Consider the following 9,574-nt stretch of genomic DNA (forward strand, 5'->3'; position numbering starts at 1 on the left):
ATTTTGTAACAGAAAACATCATTGGAATTTTGGGGGCCACAGTGATGTAGTGGTAATGTCACTGTGCTAGTAATCCAGGGATCCGTACTAATGCTCTGCAGACATGGGTTCAAATCCCACCACAGCTGCTGGGTGGGCAAAGAATGCTGGCCCAGCTACTGAAGCCCACATCCCCTGAATGAGTAAAAAAAACTTTAAATTCAATTAATAAAAATTAAATGCTAGTATCAGTCATGGTGATCATGAATATATCATCAATTGTCATAAAAACCCATCTGGTTTACTAATGTCCTTTCGAGCTGGAAATCTGCCATCTTTACCCGACTCCTGTTACACAGCAACATCTTAACCGTGCTCTGAAACAGTCTAGCAAGCCACTCAATTCAAAAGCAATTAGGGATGGACAAAAAATGCAGGGAATGCCAGTGGCACCCACATTCCATCAAAGGATTTAAAAAAATGTTTTTTGTAATTGTGGGGATTTAAAAGTTACAGACTCTGATCCCTGGTAACGCAAAACAAAAACCGATGTGGGTTTTATATCTACAATCAATGTGCAATAGAAGCTGAAGTCCATAAGACATAGGAGCAGAATTAGGCCACTCAGCCCATCAAGTCTGCTCCACCATTCAATCATGGCTGACATTTTTCTCATCCCTGCTTGCTAATCATTCTTGGTTCACAACATTATGAAGCCCCTTAGTCGGCAGTACACTCATTTGCAAAATAGGGAATGAATACGCTCAAGTCATGACGTGACACAGATAGGACAAGAAGGACTGATTTAATTTCTCGTCTTAGTGCCTCAGCTGAGGACAAAGAACAAAGAAAATTACAGCACAGGAACAGGCCCTTCGGCCCTCCAAGTCTGCACCGGCCATGCTGCCCGACTGAACTAAAACCTCCCACCCTTCCGGGGACCATATCCCTCTATTCCCATCCTATTCACGTATTTGTCGAGACGCCCCTTAAAAGTCACTACCGTATCCGCTTCCACTACCTCCCCCGGCAGCGAGTTCCAGACACCCACCACCCTCTGTGTAAAAAAACTTGCCTCGTACATCTCCAGTCTAACTACATTTGGGATCAGCACCTTAGATTGGTTCCTTCCCCCCACTGCATTAATTGCCATCGGTAACCCTTTCTGAACGTTGTCGACAGGACACACACAGGTGGACCAGAATGAAAGGAGACCCCTCTCATCCTCATTTTCTATTTCACATGAAAACACTGGCCACATGGCTACTGCTGCAAGTGAAACCATATCTCAGTACAGCTTCGAGTCATTGACAAGCTGGAGGGCTAAGCGGACAAGTGGCAGGTGAAGTTCAATGGGGGGAAATTTGAAGTGATTCACTTGGCAAAAGAATGTTTATTTATTAGTGCCACAAGTAGATTTACGTTAAGACTGCAATGAAGTTACTGTGAAAATCCCCTAGTCGCCACATTCGGGCACCTGTTAGTTACACCGAGGGAAAATTTAGCATAGCAAATACACCTAACCAGCACGGTTTTTGGATTGTGGGAGGAAACCAGAGCACCCGGAGGACACCCACGCAGACACAAGGAGAATGTGCAGACTCTGGACAGACAGTGACCCAAGCTGGGAATTGAACCCAGGTCCTCTGAGACAGCAGTGCTAATCACTGTGCCACCGTGCTGCCAACTGTAATCTGAAAAGAAAGAATGTGCAGGGTTCCAGTGACAATGCGGGATAATGGCAATGGGTTAATTACTCATTTGGAGAGCTGGTACTGACAGGATGGGCCAAATGGTCTCCTTCTGTGTCCTAACAATTCTGTGAGGACACTAACCTCAGCAGAGGATGGTTGAGGGAGAAAATTTAGAAATAAAACAGTAGGGTAAAAATGAAAAAAAAAATGCAATTGAATTCAAAGACTAAATAATAAAAAATTAAGTTGAAAAATTTGAGGAAAAAATTAGAACTGCACAAACTGTAAATCACAATTTTAAGCCTTTGGCAAAGACAATATTTATACAGCAACATCACACCAGTAAACACTGCCTCTATATTTATAATATAAATTCATTTACACAGCTGCAATGGTACAGGAGAGGTTTCGTGACGCAGTGGTAGCGTCTCTGCCTCTGAGCCAGAAGCTCTGGCAGTTGATGGCTAAGGTGTGTTCGTAACACTGCCACAGAGGTGGAGTATATCAAACTAAATCATTTCAATGGCAGCCAGCAAGAGACTCCTAGTCAGCCATTTGATGGAAAGAGAATTGAAGGCTGCTCTGTCCAGACCCTTCATGATTTTAAATATCACATCTCCCTTGCTCCAAGTTCCAACTTCCCCGGTCTGTCTTTACAACTGAAGTTCTTCATCTTCCCCCATCATTGTTCATAGTTCCAGATGACAACGTGCATATAAAGGTGCATGTTGCCACAGCAACTCTGACTCCTCGGGGGTCGGTTGTTTAGACAACCAGTGTGGATCAGATTTGTGCCAAGAGCCTCGGGTTTGATTCCCCCTTAGGTTCGGGCTGGGGTGGATTCAGTGCCCTACCTGAGAGGGAGATCGTGGTGCTGTGGTTGGACCTGACTTCAGGCAGTGAACTGTAGAAGAATTATTACGCAGGAAACCAATTGCATAAGACTTAAAAAGAACAGTGCAATCTTGCAAAAACAAGAAAGCTGTTCTTGTTCTCTAATGTATCCGTAATACGTCAATGACAGGTTTTTATCGGCCCAAGTGAGATTGGCACATTGTATGTCGATTGACAAGAAGCAGGTAGGATTTTGTAGTGGCAACATTTTATAGGTCCCTGCCCCCTCCCCAACTAGCTAGGGGAAGCCCATCCACAATCTCAATGATTGCCCTGCAGCTATTTAACACTGGGATCTGCATTGATTGGGGTGGAATTGTTTTGTACAGGTTCTTTTTTAAACTAGTTATTTTTTAATGCCATAAAGTTTTGTGTAGTGTTTGATTGAGTATTAATGTAACTCAAGCAATGCTTACTCAAAAAGTTGTCCAATAATTGTTAATAATGCTGCTCTACTTGTACGGATGGGTCATCCCCATGTGATGCAAGTAGAATCATAGAATGGTTTCAGCACAGGAGAAGGCTGTTCCACCCATTGTGTCTGTGCTATTAGTCCCATTCACCCCTGCCTTTTTTCCTTATAATGTGGAGATGCCGGCGTTGGACTGGGGTAAACACAGTAAGAAGTTTAACAACACCAGGTTAAAGTCCAACAGGTTTATTTGGTAGCAAAAGCCACACAAGCTTTCGGAGCTGCAAGCCCCTTCTTCAGGTGAGTGGGAATTCTGTTCACAAACAGAGCATATAAAGACACAAACTCAATTTACATGAATAATGGTTGGAATGCGAATACTTACAACTAATCAAGTCTTTAAGAAACAAAACAACATGAGTGGAGAGAGCATCAAGACAGGCCAAAAAGATGTGTATTGTCTCTAGACAAGACAGCCAGTGAAACTCTGTGGGGGTTACAAATAGTGTGACATGAACCCAATATCCCGGTTGAGGCCGTCCTCGTGTGTGCGGAACTTGGCTATCAGTTTCTGCTCAGCGACTCTGCGCCGTCGTGTGTCGCGAAGGCCGCCTTGGATCAACTTGATTAGTTGTAAGTATTCACATTCCAACCATTATTCATGTAAATTGAGTTTGTGTCTTTATATGCTCTGTTTGTGAACAGAATTCCCACTCACCTGAAGAAGGGGCTTGCAGCTCCGAAAGCTTGTGTGGCTTTTGCTACCAAATAAACCTGTTGGACTTTCCTGGTGTTGTTAAACTTCTTACTGTTTTTTCCTTATAGCCCTGCAAATCTTTTGTCCTCAAATCCAGTTCGCTTCTGAAAGCCACAACTGAATCTGTCTCCATCGCACTCTCAGTGTATTCTAGTTCCTAATCAGCCACTAATGCCTAAAATGTTTTTCCTGTTGTTACTTCTAGTTCTTTTGCCAATCACCCACTCTCCCTAGACCAACCTTAATTGAAGCCTCTCACCGCTTAAACCATTCTCATAAATCTTTTCAGCACCCTCTTTAATGCCTTCACATCCTTCCAAAAGTGTGGGAGTGTCCAGAATTAGATGCATTATTCCAGTTGAGACCAAACCAGTGGTTTATAAAGGCACACCATAGTTCCATAGAATCCCTACAGTGCAGGAGGAGGCCCTTCTGCCCATCGAGTCTGCACCGATCACAATCCCACGCAGGCTCTATTCCCACAACTCCACACACTTACCCTACTAATCCCCCTGACACTAAGGTCAATTTAGCATGGCCAATCAACCCAACGTGCACACCTTTGGACTGGGCTCGAAAGTATTAATGAAAATAGATCATATTAGGTATCAATTCAAATTCTTTTTCATGAATCAAGTGCGTTTTAATTTAGTTCACAGTATAACATAAATTCCCCTCCCAATTAAGTTCTTGTTTTCAATTTATGAAGATGGCTAATTCTTTTGAAAAGTTACTCATATTTTTATATCACTCAACCCAATTTTTAAAATTTCTTCTGAACATAGGGATCGACCTACAAATCAAACATTTTGCATTTTACTCGATTGTTATCCAGTGATGTTCTTAAGAAACAGGTGAACAAGTAGGCCATTTGGCCCCTCAAGGGGCTCCACCATAGATGCAATGGCTTAGTGGTATTATTGCTAAATTATCAATCCAGAAACTCAGCTAATGTTCTGGGGACCTGGGTTCAAATCCCACCCTGACAAATGGTGGAATTTGAATTCAATTTAAAAATCTGGAATTAAGAATCTACTGATGACCATGAAACCATTGTCGATTGTCAGAAAAACCCATCTGGTTCACTAATGTCCTTTATCTGGTCTAGCTACATGTAACTCCAGAGCCACAGCAATGTGGTTGACTCTCAACTGCCCTCTGAACAAAGGCAACTAGGGATGGGCAATAAATGCTGGCCAGCCAGCGACGCCCATGTCCCATAAATGAATAAAAACAAAAATGCCTTTTCTAAAGTTCTACTACCCCCAGGGGAAAAAAAACTTCCTCATCTCTGTCTTATTTTTAAATTATGCCCTTTAGTTCTAGATTCCCCCAAACGTGGACATATATATTCAGTAGAATGACACACAAGATCCTTTTGATTTGGGAGTGGAGCCAAAAACAGAAAACTATAGAGCAGCTGTCAGCTTAGAATTGTCACTTGAATCCTGAGACAAGTCTTGAAACACCTTATGCCATAAAATTGTGATCAGTTATTATGCACATGCCAAAAGTAGAGTGTTGTGTGATGACACCTGTGCTAAATTTAAAATTAGTAGCAATATAGTCTGACAGCATCTTCTATCACCCGAACTACTTGATTCCTCATCTCTGCCATGTTGCAATGTGGGTGTAATCCTAGGACATTTAAAACAAGATGATGGAACGTCATTTTTGGCCACTGTCAGGTAGATAATTCAAAGTACCATTTCCAAGGTTTATAAGGAGGTCTCCTGTCTGATCTTAAAATTCATATGTTAAATCCAGAGCCAGGGACAATGGCAGGACGCTTCCCCAGAAAATACTAGATGTGCATAAGTTTACCAATTCTGCACAAGTTATCAAATCAATGTATAGTATCCTACTGTGTAGTATTAACAGTTCACACAATTCCTGTGATAATGCTTCACCCTCACACACTCGGACCAAAATCCATTAACGGCAAAGATTTCTAACAAAGACATATCCTGTGAACTAACTTTGCACATAGATCTTCCTTTTTTGAAAGGAGTACAAACCTGTGACTAAATTCAGCACCTGAGCCATAAACAAAGCTCACTGAGTTTAAACAATGTCATGAAGCTAACACAGCACGGTAGCACAGTGGTTAGCACTGCTGCCTCACAGCTCCAAGGATCGATTCCCGGCTTGGGTTACAGTCTTCACGTTCTCCCCATGTCTGCGTATGTTTCCTCCGGGTGCTCCGGTTTCCTCCCACAGTCAGAAAGACGTGCTGGTTAGGTGCATCAGCCATTCTAAATTCTCCCTCAGTGTACCCGAACAGGCGCCGGAGTGTGGCGATTAGGGGATTTTCACAGTAACTTCATTGCGGTGTTAATGTAAGCCTACTTGTGACACTAATAAAAATAAACTTAAAAACACAATGCTATGTTAAAAACTAGTAGCACAAAATGCATGCACTTGCCAATATTTGCTGAACAAAGCATCATGGCAAATAACAGTGCAGAGGCTGCAATGGACGTGCAAAGTTCACTCACAGCAGTGCACACACCACAGCCCAGGATCACCATGTCACAAAAACCTGCACAAATTATAACGTGCATTTCATTAGGCAGGAACGTCAACGCCGCTTGTAATTCACAATCGTCCATTCTGGAAATTGTGGTTTATTCATTTAAAGAAAAATTGAGATGTTCTTCGAATTGAGAAAAAAAGGATACAAACCTGGAATCAGTCTTATATTAATCCCAATTCCCAGATGGCAAATACAGTCATGGGGATCCAAAGCAGTAATCTACAAAGACAGATTTTAAGAAGCAAGGGCAATTTTAACCCGCTTATGATCACAGTATTTCTTTCCTTTTGGATGGAAAGCTCTCAAGGGCACATGATAAATCAGCTGGATTGAAGCCTCTTGCTTATTCTGAAATTTGTAATTCTATCACTAACAAAAACATCCACATGTTATGTCGTGAGGATAGAGGTTTTTATTGAAGAGGAATACACTCCTCAGTTTCCAATCTTAGCCACATCACTATAGGGAAGCTTCGACTAGATATCAGGAATTCCCCTACATGTGAAATACAAGTCAGTGACTGAGTTACCCAAGCTTTGCTTGTTCACTTTCCGTGAGGGGATTAAGAATGGCCTTCGTTGACACCTGAGAGCTGATTTTTATCTGCTCTTCCTGTAAAGAGAATGGTAGAGGTCAAAGGTAATAGATTAAAAAGTTGGCCTGAATCTTTAGGAACACAGGAACAGGAGGAGACCATTCAGCTTGCCAAACTTGCTCCGCCATTCAATACGATCATACTCGATTGCGCACTTCAATGCCCTTCACACCCACTATCCCCATAACCCATTAAGCTAATCAGAAATCTGTCAATCTCTACCTTACTCAACATACTCAATGATTGAGCTTCCATAGCCCTCCGGGGTAGAAAATTCCAAAGTTTCACAACCCTCAATGTGAAGAAATTTCTCCTCATCTCAGTCCTAAGTGGATTCCCCATTATTTTGAAGCTGTGTCCCTCTGGTTCTAAACCCCCCAACCAAGGGAAACACCTTACCTGCATCTACGCTGTCTATTCCTCTACGTATTTTCTGGGTTTCAACGAGATCACCTCTCATTCTCTGAAACTCTAGAGAATACAGGCGCAGTTTGCAGAATCTCTCAAGACAATTCCACCATCCACAGAACAAGTCTGGTTGAACCTTTGTTACACTCCCTCTAGGCAATAATATCCTTTCTGAGGTAAGGGGACCAAAACTGCACATCGTACTCCAGGTGCCACCTAACCAAGTTTCTATACAATCGAGGCAAGACTTCACTACTCATGTACTCAAATCTTCTTGTTATAAAGGCTAACATTCTATTAGCCTTGCTATACCTTGCTGCACCTGCATGTTACCCTTCAGTGACTTATGGAGACAGACACCCTGGTCCTATTGTACATCTACACTTTCTAATTTCTTACTATTTAGGAAATATTCTGTGCATCCATTCCTTCTCCCAAAGTGGGTTAACTCACATTTTTCCACATTATATTCCATCTGCCATGTTCTTGCAGACTCACCAAGTCTGTCCAAAGCCTCCTGTAACCACTTTACATCTTCCTCATACCACACATTCCCACCTAGCTTTGTATCATCCATGATCTTGGAAATGTTACATCCAAGTCATTGATATAGATTGTGAACAGATGGGACCCAAGTACTGATCCCTGCAGCACCCCACTAGCCATAACCTACAATGCAAAAATGACCCATTTATACCTACTCTGTTTTCTGCCTGTTAGCCAAAGCTTAATCCACACCAGTATATTGACTCCAATCCCATGTGCTTTTATTTTGCTAATCAACCTCCAAAAAGACCACATCCACCAACTCTCTTCTATCAATTTTGTTAATAACATTCTCAAAAAACTCCCAACAAGTTCATCAAACGTGATTTCCCATTTGTAAATCTATGCTGACTATACCCAATCAGATCACAATTATCGAGGTGTCCTTGATATAGATTCTAGCATTTTCCATACTACTGATGTTAGCTCACAGGTCTTTGTTCCGTTTTCTCTCTCCCTCCTTTGTTAAATAGTGGAGTGAATCTTCATAAATGATACATTTTTCTTGTTTAAGATATTTAAACGCACTCCCTAACACCAGCTTCTCACCAACCAATGAACTTTGTGACTTCAGTCCTGGATTGTTTTTCAAACTCAGCCCAGTTGAGGTTCCTTCGTAGGCCCAACTTTCTGTGCTCCCAGAAGATAATAAGAGGCATCATCTGATAACACTTGGCCAAACTAACCAGACGATCTATGGTTAGAGATTTAATCCCTACAGGAAGTTTTTATGCTTTAATTGAACTTAGTAGGTGGTCTTGTGGTGCAGTGGATAGTGTCCCTGCCTCAGGGCCAGACATTTCGGGTTGAAGTCCCATTCCAGGATCGGAAGGTGCGTTCACATTCATAACGTGGCCAAACAGGTTGAGTGTCAACTTGCAAATCCTTCCAACATATGTCAATGGCAAATGGTAAGAGTGGTAGAAATTCCTGATCAGCCATGTGATGGAAAGAAAATTGGAGCTTCTAACATCACTTTTCAAAGCCACAACATGCATTTAAAAGTGGACATTACCACAGCAACTCCTGGGGCGTAGTTGGCTCAATTAGCTAGGCAGCTGATGGATATCAGATTGGTGCCAACAGCATTGTGTTTGATTCATTATGGCTGGGTTGTATTTGGGACCCATCTCCTTGCCCGACCTCAGGTGGAGATTACAGCACTGTGGGTCAGTCCTGCCCTCCAACTCAACAAGAGAATGGGCCCCATTGACCTTGGGCTGGGGCAGAGGTAAAAAAGAAACTGCATTCCTATTTCCAATTGCAATCAAGTGACCCATGCTGGAAAGTGAGTGTGTAAGCACCGGATGTCTATAGAATCAGGCCTGCTGGCGAATAACTTGCAAAGTAGAACCTTGAGACCTATGCTAACCGTCATCAGGCCTAGCACACAGCAGAAAAGCTCCCATGACATATTAAGAAGTCACTTGCATTTCCTGTCAGAGACACAAGGGCTCAGCCACTTGTGCTAGGCTCTTACATGGAGGTTAATCACTTGGGTGATATACTGGTTATCTCCTGGTGCCCTTGCAAGCACAGGAAAAAAAAATCAAGATTCAAGAGAGGGTGGGAAAGACTGCATAGATAAAAAAATGACCCAGAGGAAATAAGGACAAGAACTCAAAACAAGTGTGCCCAGAGTGGCACATTTTCAAATGAATGGCTCTTCATCTGGTGATCCACTTTGAGTAAATTATAAGGTTTAAAACTGACAGGTTAACACTTTTTCTCTAGCTTCTCCCTGTTTAAAAAA

The sequence above is a fragment of the Mustelus asterias genome, chromosome 3, assembly GCF_964213995.1.
Source record: "Mustelus asterias chromosome 3, sMusAst1.hap1.1, whole genome shotgun sequence".
Lineage (NCBI taxonomy): Eukaryota > Metazoa > Chordata > Chondrichthyes > Carcharhiniformes > Triakidae > Mustelus > Mustelus asterias.